Source organism: Aptenodytes forsteri, unplaced genomic scaffold (genome assembly GCF_000699145.1).
Source record: "Aptenodytes forsteri isolate BGI_AS27 unplaced genomic scaffold, ASM69914v1 Scaffold71, whole genome shotgun sequence".
Taxonomy (NCBI): domain Eukaryota; kingdom Metazoa; phylum Chordata; class Aves; order Sphenisciformes; family Spheniscidae; genus Aptenodytes; species Aptenodytes forsteri.
Window position 1 is genome coordinate 186,966 of NW_008795923.1, and position 19,741 is coordinate 206,706.

Sequence of the window (19,741 nt, forward strand, 5' to 3'; positions counted from 1 at the left end):
CAGCCTTTCCTCATAGGAGAGATGCTCCAGTCCCTTAATCATCTTTGTGACCTTTCGTTGGACTCTCTCCACTACCTCTGTATTTCTCTTGTACTGGGGAGCCCAGAACTGGACACAGTGCTCCAGGTATGACCTCACCAGTGCTGAACAGAGGGGAAGGATCCCCTCCCTCAACCTGCTGGCAATGCTTTGTCTAATGCAGCCTGGGACACTGTTAGTCTTATTTGCAGCAAGGACACATTGCTGGCTCGTATTCAACTTGGTGTCCACCAGGACCCCCAGGTCCTTTTCTGCCAACTTGCTTTCCAGATGTACTGGTGCCTGGGGTTGTTCCTCCCAAGGTGCAGGACTTTGCACTTCTCTGTTCAAATAACAGTCTGTCACTTGCCAGCCTGCTTGCAAGAACTGATTTCAATTATGTTGGGAATGTCATCTTTGGAAAGGTGTCATGTGGGCCAAGCTTGCTGTCTGGAGATTGCTATAATTTTTCTTGCTTCAGATCTATAGATATATTATTAAGATATGATTTTTTTCATTGATTTCAACAGGATCAGAGTAACAGAGCATTTGGATCTTCTTGTGATCCCTGGGTAGACTGTAAGTATACTTCACGTGCTCTGACCTGTCTCATTCTGACACTGTACTTGAAACCTCTTGCACTGGAAAACAAAATTCCTTTTCCTGATATGAAATAAAGTGAGAAGGATTTGTCCTTCTCCAACTAGAAACAAAAGAAAGCTAAATCTTATTTACTTATGTCAGTCTGGTATGAATAATTAGAAGGATAGAATTTATCACATTATCGTAATTTGATTAATAAATCAGTTTACAGCCTAGGTTATAGTTAAACAGCTTTATTCATTCAAGATGTGGGATTTTTTCTGCTAAAAATCATAGAGTGTATTCTCAAGATGGTTAACAATAGACTGATAATCTTCCTAACACCATATGGCACTCAACAAAACACAGTAAAACGGATCTTTCAGTGTGTGGTTGGTGTTTTCTGTGGAATACTGCAAAGGATTCAGCAGCATTCATTCTATTAACGTTTGAACACTGACTTTGCTCTTTGCGGATTTTCATTTTTCTGGAGGCAGCATTTCGATGCAAGAAGCATGTTTTTCATTTTTTTTTTCACATTTTCTTATTAAACTTGCGACCGCTATCCTTACCATTCAGCTGTCTTCTGCTTGTAAATCCAACTTGATATAGATTATGAATCTATTACCAAAGATTTAAGTGTGTATCATATTGTTATGCAACATTCCAGAAGTATCCAAAGTAAAACAAAACTGAATGTAGCAGGACTTCACTTTACATACCGTCTACACCATCTTCATAAAAATCTGGAAATCATTGAGACACAGTGAGTATGGAACCCCGTGAAGCTACTTACATGGACTTTTAGGAGTCAAATTGCACTTCAACATTTATGAATGTACTTGCCCATTTCATCTTCTCAATTTCTGTACTGCTCAGGCTACCCCAAATGTGTGTACCAGAATATCATATATTCAGGTTTTATTGAGCTGCGGACCCATGAGGTTACGAAAGTATAAAGTGTGCTTCCAAACTCAGGAGGGTGGTAGACTCAGCTTTATCTATTTCGTCAGTGAGAAATCATCAGAATACTAAAGACTATTTGTTCAATCAGTGCCCAGGGGTTTTAAGCCTTTGGAATAGGTAACTAAAGCCTGAAGGACGGCTTTGAAACTCTCATATACATGCAGACCTTGATTTAAAAGATAGTGTGTCAAAACATAAAGGATTCAGTCAAATGTACTGGAAAATACCATGGGTGCTGAATTTTGAATTTGGGCTTGCTAAAACTAATGCTATGTTCTTTGAGCACGCATGACTTCCTAGAAGTGATTGATTTTCAACAGAATACTCACTGGCTCTATTGCCTCATGCTATGACAGGTTGTCAATAATATGAAAGAAAAATGAACAGATTTTGCAAAGTAAGAATATGGAATAATATGAAAGAAAAATGAACAGATTTTGGAAAGTAAGAATATGGATACACTGTTTTGTGAACTACTTAACTGAATTTTCCCAATCTTTTTGTTTTGTAGTTAATCATTCTAAACTATATAAAATTAGTATCATAATTTTCAATAGAACTAGATGGACAACTTAAATTAAACTATGGAAAATACATTAAGTTCTACCTGAAATACTCCATAATGTACTGTCTGTATGTTGAAGACCAAATATTGTAAATATATATAATATATAAATAAATACATAAATATATACAAAATAGTAAATAAGAGAGAGAGAGAGAAATATAATCAAGCATCTACTTTTTTGATGACTGCTTTCTTCTAAATTTTTCTGAAGAAAATAAAGCAAAGATAATTTGAGATAATTCAGATTCACTGCATTTTGTGAGAAACAAATTCTGAATGCCTGCAGTTTATTATCAGAACAGGAAGCAAGTAAAGCTAACTAGTCCATGGGTGAACAATTGCCATTAGCTCACTGCACTTTGAGTTTTGGCTGGCTAAACTTGCTGATGTGGTCTTGTAATACGATTCTCCAGAGTATGATACTCATAGAGGAAAATTCTCAAGATTTAGCATCTAAATGGCAAGACAACATGTTTGCTCTTAGTTTGCTGCTTGGAAAATTAACCATAACTAGAGGTTACAGAAAATGATTGAGAACTTGTGCTGATAAAAGTGGGCTCCATTAGAGCCTCTGGGACTGAAGTACTGAGCTACCCATTCACTTGCTTCTCAGGGCAATATGTGAAAGAGTGTCATTGATTTCTTCCCTTAAAAAGGTGAAAAGTTTAGTTTATTGTGGTTTTTTATTAAATGCATTGTGTAGACTGAAAGAAAAAAAACATGTGAGTGGGAGAAAAAATATTAGTAAGACTATATTGACATAAAAAAGAAAGCGTGTTTGTCATAAAATCATGTTTTCTCTCATACCGCTTGCTTTGTTAAATCAAGGTTTAGAAATCTATTTATAAAGATCCTTTACTAGAATCAGGATGCAAAACACTGTCAAGTATCATAGGTTTCATCAAGCATTCTAGTCAGCCTGGGCATGTTAATTCCTGAACAATAACTTTTGTGAAAGAAAAAGGGTTTTGACAATGAATCATTAACTTCAAATCAAACCTTTTCCAGGACAATTAGAAGCCTTCATTTCATTTCTTTAGCCCTCTTTCAGCTCAAAATTATCTTATGTAGTTAAAGACAATGAACTTTTAATCACATAGAAAAGGAATGTATTGAACCTTTGATCATCTTAAGGGTCATCCTCAGCTAATGTAAATTGCCAAAGCCTATTGAAACCTGTAAACTCAGGACAATTTATACAATCTGAGGAACTTCATTTTAAAAATTTTGGTTTTAAGTCTTGTCGCTTATTTATTAAAAAGTATTGAATGCAGTTTCATTAATTAAAAAAGGAGAAAGAAAATGAAACAGTTTTACCTAGTTGATTAAGTATTTATAGTGGTCTATCTATAGAATTTAATTTAAATTGAGATTATTTCATGTCTATATGTGGGTTTGTTTATAATATAATTATTTTTATAGTGATTTATTTTATGAAATAAACAGAGGTTTACAATTTGGCCCAGGCATTTTTGTAAGTATCATCTTCAAACTACGACATGAGAATGGTGTCACCTTTGTGGTACAGTCCTGTCACCATAATAATTTTTACGTACCGAGAATTTTATGGAAAAGATGTAGTTAGATACATCTAAGGTATTAGAAAAATTCCCAGTGACTACAGAGGACTCTGTGGATTAAGCCCACAGCGTGCTGGAGAGTTGGGTGAAAACAACCAGACTTCATCACTACAGGTCTAAAAGGATTCTCTAGTCTCCCTAGCCTGGCTGAAAAAAAGTTCAGGAAAGTTTATTTATGCAGTAACCCACACCAATAGTTTGTCCCATAAGAGGTAAAAATCACCTTCACAAGTGATTTCATGGGTAAGAGTTTAGTTTTCAAAATCACTCAGGATGTTTCATTATTTTAGCACCTCACAGTGGGCCAGCTCTTCAAATAACTGAGCACCAGATGCTATGTGTTTCACAATCTGAACCCTGTTCTAAGCAATAAAATCTTTAAAAGATCAAGGTTTTATTATTAAAGTGGCCTTAGCATTAAAGCTAATCACGGTATTTTTCACAATAAAATGTTGCCACTTTAATACTAAACAAAATATTTCAAACCTGTGTTGGTAGTATTAACTCATGATATTATCATTATCATTAACTTATGTTTTGACACTTGCAGACTTCTTAAGCAATTTGATATATCCAATAGGTTTCTTAATTTTGAGTTCCTTGACCTGGGCATGTATCTCAGATTTGTCCCAATCCCACGTTGAGGTGGAACAGATTTCCCTTACAGGAGGTGACTATCTTGCAGTCCAGTGAACAGCCACAGAGCAAGCTTCACAGAGATCTAATCTGCCCAACCTAGGGCCCAAGAATCTGGCATCAACTGCAGCAATCACCCACTGCTCAGTCCAGGTGTAGCTATATTTAAATAAAATGGAGAACTAAATATGTTGATGCAAAGAGAGAATAAGCAAGAGACAGGAAGATAAAAAGAAAACAATTACTTACTTTGGTTCTGTACATTTCTTATCATTTAGGTAATTTTTTTAACTTACATCTCAAAGATGTAAAGAGGTTATTAGGACTTTACAGCTGAGCAGTCAGCAGTTTCAGGTAATGAAAATTAGCCTTCTTTAGTGCAAGAGAGTGAAACTGAATCACATTATAGTTCAATTGCCACACACTAAAAGTATGCACTGGGACAGTCTCATTTAGACAGTGATTGAACTGGTAGGAATCCAGCTCTTGCTTCAACAGTTTTCTGCAAATCTCCTCCATAAAGAATCATTTAAAACTCAACACCAACACAGAAGGCTTATATTGTAAAATGTACTTTCTTTACAATGGCAGGATCCTACCAAATTCATTGTGAATTCTCATTCACAGGTCCCGTCTCTATCCAGCTGTCTGTCTAGATTTTTTTTCTACTAGCTCATGTCAGCCCTTTTTAACTAGAAAAATTATTTTATTCCCCATCTCCCTAAAATATATGTCATTCATTAAGAGAGAAATAAAGAGTATCTGAATGATTTAACTGTGTTTTGTCACACCACTCTCTGTGCACTGTGGAAGCACTCAGTCATGCTCAGCTTCGTTTTACTTTGGTGACTAACAGGATCTGGCTATTTCCTTTTCTTCAAGCAAGGACAGAAATAGGCTTCACATGGTGGAAGTTACTGAGCATATGAAGCAGGATAAAATATTACAATTTGTTCTGTGAAGCAGAGAACTCAGACATCAAATGACCTCACAACCATCTTTGACATGTTTTACCTCATTCACATTCATGAAGTGAATCAATAACTTTTCCCTCTTTTCTTTATTTTTGACTGTTTTCAGAAAAGAGAAAATCACATTTTTGCTGTATCTGAGTATCTGAAGTTTGAAGCTGCTGTTCTTCAGTTTTAAATTCATAACTCCACAGTATGTCTTCTTAGCTGAGATAGGAAAACAGTAGATAAGTATGTTTTTGTGAAGCTTTCTTGAATTTTCCTTGAAAAAGGATCTAATTCAGCCCCCACTCAAATCAATCATTTCAATAGTCTGTGAATCAAGCTCAGAGAAATGAACTTCCTTTGTACTAGACAGCTTTATATGTGATTTCAGAATAAGCAGCTGGCAATAAATGCATAATCCTTACAAATGGTACTCTCAAAGGCAAAGCTTCCATTAACTTTAATGAGATCAAATTTGGGTGTATCATGGGAAAGAAAGGGATATGTGATAAAATCAAACAGCTGTAAATTTAATATGAATAAAAGGAGATCTTTCCTAACACAGAGTATAATCAACGTGTGGAGAAAACTTTCCATGGGAGGTTATCTAGGTGGCTAGATTTAACAAATGACTGGATAGCTTTACAACCATTATTAAAATTTGTTGCTATGCAAGCTTAGACAATGATGTGAGTAATCACATTTTAGGCTTCAGGGCTTAAGCTGATTGTTCATGAGGATTAGAGAGTAATCCATCTTCTCATTTCATTCACTCTAAATTTATTTAAGTGCCCTCTGAAAGAGGACAATTGATTTATTTCAAAATATGAGGTAGTGGTCACTAAGTCATAGAAACAATATAAAAGGAAGCAACCCCTGCAGTCCACATGCTTTGTTTTGGTTTTTGATTACATGCATGCTAATTTAAAGATTGGGGGCTGGGAGCTTATTGCATTGATGAATTACTTCATAGCAGTTCATATAGATTTCTTTTGTGGCTTGGAGACTGCAGAATACCTTATTAAAGCTTTTTTTCATGTCTGATTTTTTTTTATACCCACAGTTATTGTTTTCTTCCATTCCAGAAGACAAATAACAAAACAGATATTTTTAATCTTTAGGAAAGATACCCTTTACCAGAAAATGTGTTAAATCATTTGTAGATGTTCTCAACACTGTTGAAAAAATACTTGTCTCAAGATTTTCCATCTTCCTTACATGAACTCATTATTTTATAGAAAATATGAATAGATAATGTAGAAATTATCTTCTTTGCTACATCTCACCAAATTTTATGATTGAATTTTTCCACAGGTAGTGTTGTGCAGGATAATGCATATTCATTGTTCTAAGACTATTCATGAAATAAGGTATTTTTCATTTAATATTATAACACAAAATCACTGTAAAATAGGTGCAATGAATTTCATAAAAGATTGGCTTATCCCTCTGCTGTATATACATTTTGGTAGCTTGCCTAGTCTTTCACTTTTCATATGTCGTTGTAAATACAGGTGAAAACTTCTTTCTTCAGAATGCCATTTACTGTGAGGTATGCGGGGGGCAGAAGAGTTTTTGCATTGGCTTCAAAACGTGAAAATACCTGTGTGTTTCCAAAGTGACTTTTTGGCTGTCTTCTCTCACTGGAGGCATTATCACTAACCTGCTCCACCATCTCATCAGTGAAGATCATGGCCTTCAGACAGAGTATTAGAGGTGGTTCAAAGGAGACAAGGTTAAGCTGGCAATTAAGATAAAGAAATATAGTGGGGAAATCTATAATGTGACATTCTTCTGGAAAACAATCAACTTAAGCTGTTTCCATTACTTCAATAAAGTTTGTCTGGCATATTCTAGCTGCTCTCATCTAGAAACATTAGACTGAGTTACAGCTTATAAACATAAAACTATGTTACAATACCCACTATTGAGATTTCTTCAAACCCCAGGTGCAACTTTTGTTGTAAGCTCTTACTTTATTCTGACAGCATACTGTATTGCATAACCAAGACCAGAAGTGCCAGGAATTAATGTTGAGCCAAACATAGGTCAAATAAACTGTATAATGATAGGATATGAAATGGGATGGTCCAGATGTTCTTATACTGAGAACAAGTTAATGTGGGACTACAGTGCAGTATTTCCCTGAAACTGCAGCCAGACTTTTCCCTCTCAAAATGCCCATTTAAAATCTATATCAAAAGGATATGTATCTTGTTTGGATTTTATGGCTTATTATTGATACTCCTTTAGACGTAACAATTTCAGAACATAGAGAGTTTCAAAAACCTTGTTAACTTATTTTTCATGTTTAATAATGTGCATGTAATAATTCCAGACAATTGTTTGCTGCAATAATTTAGAACAATACAATGAAATTTTAAAAGTTATGTAATTTTTAAAAAATATACATTTAAGATTTGCAAACTACCTGACCATCTCCTGGAATTTAGCCAGCATGACAAGATTTCATGTTTATAAAAGACATTGGAAGAGTAATCTCAAATGTCCACAACTGCTCAATCCTTTATTTCCACATGCTACCAGCTGAATCAATTATTCTTCAGAACTGACAAAAAGGGCTTCAGTATACATCTGAAGTGTTTATAAAAGTACCAATTCATCCTAATAGGAATTGAACTTGGTGCACCACAGCACAATTAGGAGATTTAACTACATCAAAATCTTCTGTAGATTTTCTGTTAAAATCTTCTGTAGATTCTGTTAAATCATCGCCAGTGAAGGACAAGGATTATAGATTAATTTTCTTTTATATGGACATTTTTCTCGAGCACCCACACATTACAGAGAAAAAGAGGTTGGTGCCGAAGTTGTGTCAAATATTGACTTTGGCTGCAAAGCCAGGTGAAACGTTCCTACCTCTTTCCTTCCCCTTGGCTCTCCATTCTTACTCTGGACTGTAGTCTACCATCATTTTCACACTGCTATAGCAGTTCATGGAGCTTGAGTTCAAATAGAATAATCCTACTAAAAAATAACCCTTTTTTGAGATTTATTTTTAACCTGAGTCATTTCAGCGTCTGGTTTATATTTACAGCAGGTATGTAGGACCAGTGAATGCTAGTACAGAGACAGCATAGAAAAGCTGAGGAAAGATCTTATTTCACTGTCAGAAATCACTGTATTTTTTAACATCCTGAGATCTTATTCCTGTTCCCATCAATGTTAGAGAAGTAAACATGGGATCCATATTGAAAACAGATTGACAATGGGACATGGGCACCTGGAAGAATTCATAACCCTGAGGAAGACAACTAACCTAGCTATGTAGTAAATGAAGAGAGTTAGGCACTCAAAACGGATGGAATACATTAAGGGCAGCATACTGGGTAAACATCTCAAAGAAACTAATAAAAAATGTTGAGAGGGAATATGAAAGATATCTGTACCTAATTTAAAGCTTCCCTCCATATAGCATAGAAACTACTAAATCCTTTTTAGTTAGGCTCCTAAGCTCTTTCTTTTAAAAACTGAACACAGAGTCAGTTCTTTCTCTTCACATGAAAGTTCTGAATGAAATGCAATATTGTTTGTTTTTACCTAGTAATTCAGTGGTTAGGTATTTTCCCTTGCAGTGAGTTTCCTTCTTCAGGATCAGGGGTTTCAAATGCAGATCTCCCATGAAAATAGTATCATCCCTGGCAGAATGTGATTTACGCTGGAACTTCCAAACTCTGTATTCAGCACAGATTGAAAAAATAGTACAGTGCAGCGAGGATTTCTCATCCCAGGTGTGCACCTTAAGCAACAGACTCTCAGGTCACACCTAGTACTTTTGGTCCAATTAATACTTGATTGTTCCACCAGCAGGGAACAGATCTAATAAAGTTGTCATGAAGTTCCACATCAAAACTGAGAACACTGAACTGGACAGATCAAGAACTTGGGAAACCAAGGGATTTTTTTTTTGTTTGTTTATTGTTTTGGAAACTTCATATTATCATCTGTATGCTTTGAATGGTGATGGTTAAACAAAGGTGGTCAGTGGAATACAAGGAAACATTGCTAAAGCAATCAATGAAACACAGCAAGAACACAGAACAATGGGCTAAATCTTCAGCTGATATAAACCCTAATGGCTGTATTGGCCATCTCAGGATCTGCCTCAAGATACTTTTTCTCACAAAAATAGTAAACAGAACGTTAGGCTGTATGCCGAAAAATGAGGGAAATATTAAATATAGGGTTTGCCCACATTTGAAACACACATAGATTCCAGGGAAATTAGTTTTAAGATACAGATTTTATTTCTGAGTTCTCAAACATGCTCTAACATGTACATGCAAACATATATATGTCCATATTTATGGAAAACCATTTAATATTTATTTTACAAGCATATCTCATATATGCTTTTCAGTGCTGAAAAGAGGTAATCTTTCCTGTTACAACAGTTCTGTTTTGGTGCTAGTCACTGACTCACTCTGAAGATCATTCAAAGACAGAAAACTTTTCATACAGGCCAAATGTCTAAAGTATAAACTACATCTTCACAGCTAGGAACATACTGAAACATTAAAAGAGGGGATTTTCCAAGAAGTAATAAGACAAGTACAGAAAAATTTACTCTAGTGTGGGCCATTTTTATCCAAAGGTATTGTGCTAAGTTAGATAAACCAAGGACATTTACCCAAATACAAGTTAACAGAAATCCAAGGTATGCACTGAATCCAATTAACTGTGGATGATCTCTTGCATTTTGTCAGGAAGGATGGACTTTTTAATCCCTTTTGGTGTTTTCTTGTAAGTGTTCCTTTGGATATATGCATGTGCCATTGTAGTCTCATGTAGACCTCAGCAAATTATGAAATCTATAAATACTAGCTGACTATAGTGAAAGTTACAATTTACCTTTGCTTCCATCGGTTAGGCAGAGGCTGATATATTTTATTCAGACAACGCATCCAATAGATTCACTGAAAGAGATACCTGAAAAAATACATACTGTGGCATGCCTTATGTTTTCATTTTGCATTAGAGTGCTGGAAGGTCTTTCACAGAGTTCTTCAAAGAATGTATTTAATCTGAAAACAAATACGGAAATAGCTATAGAGAGACCTCTGCCCTTTTCTGAAATTAACTTACATGCATTTCTGTTAATAGTGTTCTATTTCTGCTGCCACAGTACCTGATAGTGTAACAGACATCAAGTCTGGAATGCATTTGAGGTTACAAAGACAATAATGGGATTCTTTATCAGACTTTTTTTTGAAATTGTCTTGCTGTAGACAAGGTAATAAACACTTTGTATTACTGCTTAGATACATCAAAAACACATCCTTCCATCTTTACCTCTACTAAATTTAGTTTCCAAATAGATGGAATTAAATGTTCTGTTATATTTTTCCCAGTTTAGGATCCCTTGTCTGTCTGATAGTGCCTTAATAAGGTTATTAAAAGAAAATAATAATCTTCCAGTGTAAATGATTCTCGAATGTGCTGTTAGTTAATGACTAATGTTAGTAGTCTTCAGTTATCCCTTTCCTGTAACTTTTTGTTTCACTCAGATATGAGATTTCACTATGGACTGTTGCAACTACAATGTGTTACCCATGCAGAAAAATGTTCTGTTTATCTTACACAACAGCAGGAAATCCCCATTCAATTTTCTTTCCAAATTTCTGAAAGTGATTTGAAAGACCTGTAACAAAGAATTCCTCAGGGTTCTCAAACTAAAAAGCTCATTCTTGCTATATTTCCATATTAATTGCTTTAGTTATTACAAATAGCAGTTCTAATTGGCTTTTGAAGACTTTTTGAACTTCAGTAATTAAGTCCATAAGGTACTCTTAAAATTGTTGGCTCTAACCTGCTGTCATCTCCTTGTCTGCCCACACGTTGGGTAATTCATGCAGACTCTCTATGCAGTTCATCCCTTCATTTCCAGTTCGCTATTTGCAATGTGTATGTCTTTCTTGCACAGACTGATATGCACAGGCATATGAATGAAGGAAAATCCAGGGAGGTGGGAGTAAATAATCTATTAAATCTGTAAAAAACAATAGGAAAAAAAAAAGAAACATTCCTATTCTGAAGTAACTGTCTCTCATCTCCTTTTTCTTCTATAACTGAATGATTGGCCCTTTTCTGTTTCTTACTGAGCTAGTTTTGATGGTACTGTGGAAAAAGTTTGCACTGAAGCCTCGACCTGCACAAATCTCACTCACAAGAAGTTTGCATTGCTAACAGAAAAACAAAACTGGGTTTGTCAAGAAATTCACTATCCTTTTGAATCAGTTCAGTCTGATTTCTGCCAGGGTGATGCATCTGTTCTTGTTTGATCTTGGAAGTTAAATGGTTCTGGAAACTACCTGAAAATCTCCTGCAATATAAAAATAAACTAAAGTATCACAGCCTACCAGTTGGTGAACACCAAGATGCATGAACAAGTCTGTGTAACACTTTGTTTGTTCCACTGCTGCTGCGAAGTTGAGACGTCAATAAGAAGTGGTGAAGGACTGAGCTACAATTTTTCATGAAAGCCACACAAGCAGCATTCCTTTGGTGTCAGGTTCAGCAGATTCCTTATGCAGCAAAACTTTTCAATAGTTGAGACTATAGATATCTGGGGCATGATTCAGTAACCTAAACATAGACATCTAGTCCTATCTAAGTTGTTCCTGGGTCTCTGAGGTCTAGCAAGTGGGGCTGGAAAATATGAATCAAGATTTATGATGCTCCCACACTTAGGCGGGGTATCACTGCAGAACATAAAATAACACTAAGCACCCATTTTAGAAAGCTGAACCCTGTAGTGAAATTCAACTCCTGATGAAGATACTTAAAACTATGTGGCTATGGGAGGGCATCTATTAGGAGGTACTTGAGTGTCCAAACTCCTGGTAGAGACAATGGATATCTAATAAATGCAGGCAGTGGAGTGAAGGCAGTGATCCTGCTCACCATAGATTAGAAACCTCATAGCTGCTCAGATGTGTAGCTTTTCAAGTTATTACTGGTATTGACTGATGATTTGAGTCAGCTGCCCACAACATACTGAAATTTGAGATGGTGTGTCTTCCAAAGAACACAGATTTCTCGTAGAGCCTATGGCCTACCTACCAGCTCCATGCAGATATCTCAAATACTTTAGTGCATCCTAAGTGATACTAGAAACATATGTGGGAATGTAATGCACATAGGCATCTAAATTAAGATATCTAATATGGTACTGATTCCCGTCTTTGGAATTCCTGATTTTGGTTAAGTTCCACCTCAGATTATTATATATAAAATAAATAAAACTCTGCAGTTTCAATTAAAATTGATATTACAATTATATATTTATATAAGATTCTTGAAACAAGCTTAAAATAAGAAGAAATATGCCACAGACCCTGTGAAATGAAAAAAGATAAAGTTTGCACGTCTTACTGACAGTTACACAATGGAGTATTACTTTTAAAGCAATATCCCTTTAACAAACATTAACTCTCTTGTGACTTCCACACAAAACCTCATATATCTATCAGAGGGATTTTAATTTGAACCAAATCAGGTTTTTGCTTTACACAGGAGGAGAAGAAAAAAAGATAGAAAAAATCAGAGCAGCACAGTCAAGTTTGTAAAAAGTCCAGTGGAGATGGCTTCTAAAATTTGTATCCATAATTACAGTTGGAGCTTGTGGAGGACATGACTTTGTAGCAAGTTTAAACTAACCTCATTTGCATTGTTTGTATAGCCTATGTTCATTTTGTCAAGGAATAGTAATAGATAAACAAAAGGCAAAAACTGTGCCACAATCTTAGTATTTCAATTAGAATAGACTAGACTAGACTATTTCAGTTGGAAGGGGCCTACAACGATCACTTAGTCCAACTGCCTGACCAGTTCAGGGCTGACCAGGTTAAAGCATGTTATTAAGGACATTGTCCAAATGCCTCTTAAACACTGACAGGCTTGGGGCATCAACCACCTCTCTAGCAAGCCTGTTCCAGTGTTTGACCATCCTCTCGGTAAAGAAATGCTTCCTAATGTCCAGCCTAAACCTCCCCTGGTGCAGCTTTGAACCATTCCCATGCGTCCTGTCACTGGATACCAGGGACAAGAGATCAGCACATCCCTCTCCAGTTCCCCTCCTCAGGAAGCTGTAGAGAGCAACGAGGTCACCCCTCAGCCTCCTTTTCTCTAAATGAGGCAAGGACAAAGTCCTTAGCTGCTCCTCATAGCACATTCCTTCCAGCCCTTTCACCAGCTTTGTTGCCCTCCTCTGGACACGTTCAAGGACCTTCACATCTTTCTTAAATTGTGGGGCCCAGAACTGCACACAGCACTCAAGCTGAGGCTGCACCAGTGCTGAATACAGCGGGATAATCACCTCTTTTGACCAGCTGGTTATACTTACAATTGTGAGGTACTGAAAGAAGTTGACGAAGTAAAGAATGACTTCTACAGAGAAGATGAAAGTCCAAGGTAGCCTTTTGAATGAATTTGCTCCTCCATGTTCATATTTATGCAGGAAGACTCAGGCTGTTCTTTCTGCCTCCAAGCAGCCTGGAGAAACCCCCAGACATTTCTGGATGCCATATAGCTGGGTTAACCAAGCTACTACATCTTTTTGAAAGTCATGCCTAAGGGGCTCCTCGATGCATATCCAGCCAGCTCAGAAAGCACACACAGGAACTCAATGCCTGCACCCACATAAGTAAACACATTGTGAGGAGGCCTGCTGAATCCATAGATCTATGCTTCAGTTAATATTAATTCCAGTTCCTGGGGGCTGTTTTGTATGTGCTTAAAGACACATTTTTAGGCTGCTTACCTTTCAGTATAAACTGTAAAACAGACCTTTATTTATAAATTCACATTCCTCACTCTCATCCAATTAGAGGGGAAGATCAAACAAAATATATGACTAGAGTACTGCTACTGGACATAATTGGAAATCTGCTGGAAATTAACTGAAAAAATTCATCAAGATAAGATTCAACTGACAGCTTTTCACATTTTCTCATGAAAGCTTATTAAATTATTTGAGCCAAATGTCCTATTCTCAAATGAAAAAAAAAAAAAAGTAGAAAATAAAGGTCCATTCTGTCTGTAGTAGTTGCCTAAATATAAATCAAGTGGAATTTACTCTAATTTCCTCTCACTTTTTATAACATCTCTTGTATTAATAAAACACATTTTCTAGAAAGGGGTTAAGCCACTTTTCCTACAGGATTCATAGTTTTTAACTTTATAATTCCCATTTATTCAGTTAAAAAATTATGTACAAAGTAATATGCTTAGACTTGAGGAGAAATCTACTGTGAAGTACCTTAAACCAATTATCAAAACTATAATACTTCAAGTACTTTTGTGTATGGTTATTTCAGAGATGTACACTCCATTTCAATACTATACAAACATGCGTTCTGGATTTGTAGATATAGACACGTCGATGAATAAGGTAGGTAAACAAGCATTTGTACCAGGATAAAATCTAATGCAAATTAAATTGCAGCTGGCTAAATAAATCCTTCAAAAATGGGATTTCTATTGAAAACATTTCAATATAAAAATATAATTATGTCAAAGGAGGTACCCTGCAGAAGTCTACAAATTGAAGATGACATTTTGAACTGAACAAAGTCTAAAGCCTTTGGCCATAATTTAAACAGAAGAGGAGATATGAAAACACCAGAAACTAAATGGGATTTCAGACTGTTGAGAGATCAACTATCTATGCAAAACATTGTAAAAGAAATCTTTGTCCTTTCTTCTTTTCCTGCACTCATGTTTTCAAGGAAAGATGGAGTAGTCTCATTCCCAGACACCATGGCTGCATCCTGCTGTTCTGGGCTGGTAAAGTGGTTGTACTCCTGAGTTTGGCTAGACAACCCATAAAAGGATGAGCAAAACAGGACCTCACTATTCTATACACCACATTCAATGGTCAGTGAGAAGGTGTTTGGACACTTACCAGTTTTACCAGCTTACTTTAATATGGTCTGGGGCATTTGAACAAAATCAAAGACTGTCTTCTCCAGTTTCAGACGTTTTTTACAAAGGAGTTGTCCTGTTGTCCTGAAGCTAATTGTATTCCTGTGTGAGTTCCTGAAACCTAGGCCAAGGGGTGAGAGATGTCTTGAAGTCCTGACTTCACTGACCCATAACAAAACACCCACTGACTTTAACAGTGACAGGCTATCATGCCAGAAATTAGGCATCATTATTAACACCTTTGTATGACAGAGCATTTAAAATTATGTCTATCTTTATTCATCGGAGTAGTTGCCTTTCATTCAAGAAGACTCAAAAACTAAGGCAACAAAAGGCTTTATTGTTTTATAAATAAATAGGCTTCTTTTTTTTCCCCTCCCTACTTCCTGATAAAATACATAGTTCTGAATGAAGACCTTATGTTTTAAACATAATTTGTGACCAGACCTAGTAGCCTGAGAATGCAATTACAAGAGGTAGCGACTGAACAGTCAATAAAAATCACATAGAAGGATAGCAGGGAGGATAAATCCTAGAAGAATGTTAACCCTGTTTCTTGCCCCATTAACAGAGCTGGGCAACCAAATTCATTTTCTTAAATAAAAAAAAAAAAAGGAAAAAAATAAGTGAAAACCCAGCATTGGGTTTTGAACAGTCAGCTCTGTCACAGACTTCTATCTGACAGATGACCACTGATGTGTACTGAAATTCATCAAATTAGGGATATTTTAGGCCTAGTAAAATGAAACAGTGTAAATATATATCTTTGAACTAGGTGAAAAAAACCCCAACAAATAAGTAATTAGGTTTTTTAATGGAAACATTTTTTTGAACTGGAAAAATAAAAGCCAATTAAACTCAGTGCATTTCTATGCTTTTTCTAGTGTCTTGGCTCATCATTTAGAAAAAGTTTCAGTTCACCTCTGCCTTTTGCATTATCTTTTCTGTACTCACAATGTAAAAACTCCAGGCAAATTTAAAATTTGTAATGGCAAGTTTGTGTTGGGGAGGTTTTCCTTCTTTGTTTTTATCTAAGTTTTAAAAAAACCCCACATTTTCTTAAAAATAGCAATCATATGAATAGAACAAGGTGACTGCAACTTCTCTATCTCTTTTTTTCTCTTTTCTGGGTTCAATGTAATGTGTTTTTTCCTCTAGGAAAAAAAAAAATTGTCAAATTATTTATCAATAAATATTTGCTGAGTTTTAAAAATAAGGAAAAAAACCCACAAAGTTAGCAGAACGTTCTTAAGGAAATTAATATTTTTATACTTAATTTATATGATCATTTGACAGACATAAATATGAAAGCATTATGGAAAATGAAACCGAATTTCTAGGGATATACTGAAAAGGCTTTGATGACCACACTAATCAGTGACAACTAGAACTTCCTTTAACTATAATTTTAAAAAGGAAAGTAAATGCAGTGTAGCAAACAATGTCAATTTAAAAAAACTTTGCGCACACAGACCTCCAATAACTCAAATCTCAATAAATCAAAGTTACTGTGTAACAACCGGGAATATAGCTCCATGGAACTGGACTAAGGGACAACGTAGGTCATATGCTTTGCATGTGGTCCACATGCATGCACATACATATCTACACATGTACACAATATTAATTTCAACTGAGCAGTCAATATTTTTAAGGTACCAATATTTGTGTCTTTGAACAGAAATATGAGCTCACTCACTGTGTGGTACATTTGTAATGATCCAACACATCCAGAACACTTCAAAAAGACTGCTAACTCATTATAATGCATTCAGAGGGCATCGTGGTTTACTGTCAGGCCTCCTGTGTATTTTTACTTACCCTACAGCAGATGAACAATTATTCCTGATGTGACAGATACAGCACACGAGCTGTGCAGATGATCTGGGATCGTGAAATGGACACAGGTTAGCAAGCACAATCAAAGCTGCTGCTTCTGCTTCTGCTGCCATGCCCTCGGCATTCAAAAAACCTAACCAAATGGCTGAATTCCTGGTGAGGAAGAAAAAGGAGAGTTGTCAGGCAACATGTCCAAGCAGAAAAAGAAAACACGTCCAAGAAAATGAAGACACAGAGTTGGCATTGCTTGCTAATACGTTTTGGAAATTTATTAATTTTCTAATTCCTATCCATTTAGATCTAAATATGTATGTGTAATGGTATAATACATGAAACTATCCCAAAGTAATATCTGAATACATACATTCTTAAGAATAATTACTAGTTTGCTGTGTAGTTATGGTGACTGTATGAGGCCAACTAAGACAGAACATGTTCTCTCTGCTAACTTGAGATTTAGTTAATTCTTTGCTTCTAACAATAACTAAACCAAATACATTATAAAAGGGACTGGAAAATATGTATTTTAAAAAAAGTGGAGAGGAAGGATTTCTCATACAGGCTCACAATTCTCCTCAATATAATATCTTGGAGCTGACCAGCAGCTCTTGTACTCAGAGACAGGCAAAGCAAGTGGTGTTTGCAAAAAACAGCTAGATACACAAGCAGGCATCTATCTATCTATCTATCTATCTATCTATCTATCTATCTATCTATCTATCTATCTATCTATCTATCTATCTATCTATCTACCTAACCTACCTACTACCTAAAAGCATCCGGAAATCATACCTGAGGTTCTATCTGACAAACTGTTATGTTCCCTGACAAACTTCTGCTGGATCCAGCAGTTTTTAAGAACATCTTTGGGACCTGGGTCTTTGCAAGGTGTAAACAAAAAAATTGCAGAGGGCTGGTCTCCTGCCTTTTCACTTCATTGTCATCCATTCCTATGGTTTAGAGCACTTGTTCAAAAAATGGCATTCCTGATTTCTGTTCTCTCCTCTTTCTGAGAGAATTCAGACCTAACTTTTCATTCCTCCTGAATTCCACTATGCAAAATAAATCCAGTTTAAGTTGGTTTTGTTTTTGTTTTGGTTTTTAAATGAGAATATTTAATGTAAAATACCAAGACAGACCCATGAGAAAACTGCAGAATTTTCTTGATGTTCCATAACCATTAAGCTCGGAAGTCTAGACTCAAATCTTTTGTCCCACATATTTGTCTAATGTCATTTGAGATAACCTTGGATGTCTGACATAGTTTTCAACAAAGGCATTTGTCACCCATATGTCCACAGTCATATCTATCTAGATAGTTTTCAGTGATTCAGATACAACCCTTGCAGAGTGCCTATTATCTTCCCCTGCTCTAAAATGGGAAACGAGAAACTAGCTAAAAGTTCTGCTTACATCTTTGAGAGATTTAACATTAGATAAGATAAATCTCAGGAATAATAAATAGAAGAGATGTTTTTAAAAAAATAACATAAACATGAGTTTGGAAAAAAGGAGCAACTCTGTTCCACAGAAATCAATTAGGATTCAAAAAAATTGTCACTATATCATCCTTATGAATGATATACCAGAAGAAAAGAATAGCAGACTTATACCTTATAAGCCTGATTAACTCTGTATTTCTTATAAGCATCTTATCAAGCTGTGTTAATGATAGTTGTTTAAGGTGTTACTGCCATCAGCTAACCTTTATCCTGATGCCAGAGGTAATGTCCATAAAACAAGTAGATAAATAAAGTATTCAGCAGCTTTCTGACTGCCATAACTCATAGCCCAACATACTAAAACAAACTGCCATCCATTTTGCTTTAAAATACCACACCAGGCTGTAAGCGGTAAGAACCGAAGATAGTCACACACATCCTTCTCTTATCCCTGTTATAGGAAGATAACCTCTGAATAAAAACAAAGGGCTGCACAAGAAAATAACCTAACTTTCCACACAACCCCCCCAACCAAAGTAACCAGGTAAAGAAGAAAGGCTGGCTAAACATTTCACTATATGACTAACAATACCTATTTTGTTACCAAATAGATATGGAATATCTTACATTTTACAATACAATCAAGCTTATACTAAGTAGACTAAAACATCCAGAGAAGTTAAAAATTTATCTGTGAAGCATCTTTTAGAGAACAATTTTCCATTAAATGAAAGAACACTTTTCCATTAAATGAAAGTTTGTGACAGTGTAGGAGTAATTGGTTACAGGCAGTTGTCAAAATCTGTGGTCTTTTTCTAAATAAAGTTTAAATTTGCTTCAAATATTTACAATTTGCCCATGTTAATATTATGATAAAGTAAAAGAATTTGCGGCAGTCAGCCACAAAGCTTCTCTTACATATTGTTGTAAGCAGCAAAATTTTCTGAGTGAACAGACGTGGAAAAAACATGACATCAAAAAATGGTGCAACCATGCATTACAAGAGAAGAAAGAGCTGTTAATCTGAATCTCCCAAAACTTTTCTTCCAGTGCTGGAAGAAAACAAACATATGCTTCCAGTAAACATAACACACTGCATCTTAATTTTGCAGAGCAGGTCTTTCAAAACACATTTATCCATTGGGGTTTTTTGATATATAGCCTATAATTTGACTTGTGATATATATTCAACTTTTTTTGCTGTCAGAT